We start from the raw sequence: 963 nt of genomic DNA, 5'->3' as shown, positions 1-963 counted from the left end.
CTTTGACACGCATTGGAGAGCAAACATATTTAAGACCCCAGTTAGTGTGCTGAGTTTAGGATCATTCTTTACATAATCAATCACCGATCCAAGATTCTGATTTAAGAATATTTTACAAGATAATCAAATAAAGCCACTACTTACTTTTAAATCAACCCGCTATCAAACAAATACGTTAATCCTAAACGATATTGCTTTTCCTCGTGGCCTTGACATTGACTCAGCCAATGATGGTTATGTGTCAGACCATACTTAGTGGGGAAGTATTTGGTGTGAGTGAAGATTTTAAAGCCTGCTAGTTTCCAACTGCCAACACAAATAACACAAACCGCTTTTTCATCAACACAAACATGTGGTAAATAATCCCACCACACTCAGGTAAAACAACTTCAAAAGGGAAGTGTGATCCCATGACATAATGCCCAGAAATGAAAAACAGACCATTCCATTTTGTTTGACAAGAATTCTGTTCATTCCTTTCTGTTGAGTGTGGATGTCTGATACAAGTTAAAGATTTCCTCTGCATTAGCTCATTTGTTTAACCAAGTGAAGGTAAAGCTTTGCGGTTGAACAGGACCAGGAGGCCTGGCAACAAACCTCTACCTAAAGCCATGGCAGTAAAGTGAGAGAGGTGTGTTGTTTCACTCTCATCTTTCTCTCAGGCGGGCATAGGGGATGCTCTGCCAGGTCTAAGCTACGGTGTTGGGTTCGGCAGTAAATCAGCTTGGTTTCTGATGATCAAAAGCTTGTCGTTATTTCCCGCGCTTTCATGTAATCTCATAAAAGGCCGACCGCTCTGATGGACTGAGACTGCCTGCCAAGCCAGCCGGGCCTCCCATGCTGGCATCCCAGTGTGTGTGGCTCTGTTGGTTTGTTCCTAAAAATCAGAACAGAGGAAAACAAAACAAGGCAGCATGAAGTGCATCCCTATAATTGAAAGTACAACATATTAGGGACACTTTC

This window comes from Etheostoma spectabile, chromosome 15, assembly GCF_008692095.1.
Source record: "Etheostoma spectabile isolate EspeVRDwgs_2016 chromosome 15, UIUC_Espe_1.0, whole genome shotgun sequence".
In the NCBI taxonomy this organism is placed as follows: domain Eukaryota; kingdom Metazoa; phylum Chordata; class Actinopteri; order Perciformes; family Percidae; genus Etheostoma; species Etheostoma spectabile.
Note: the sequence above shows the minus strand (reverse complement) of the source record.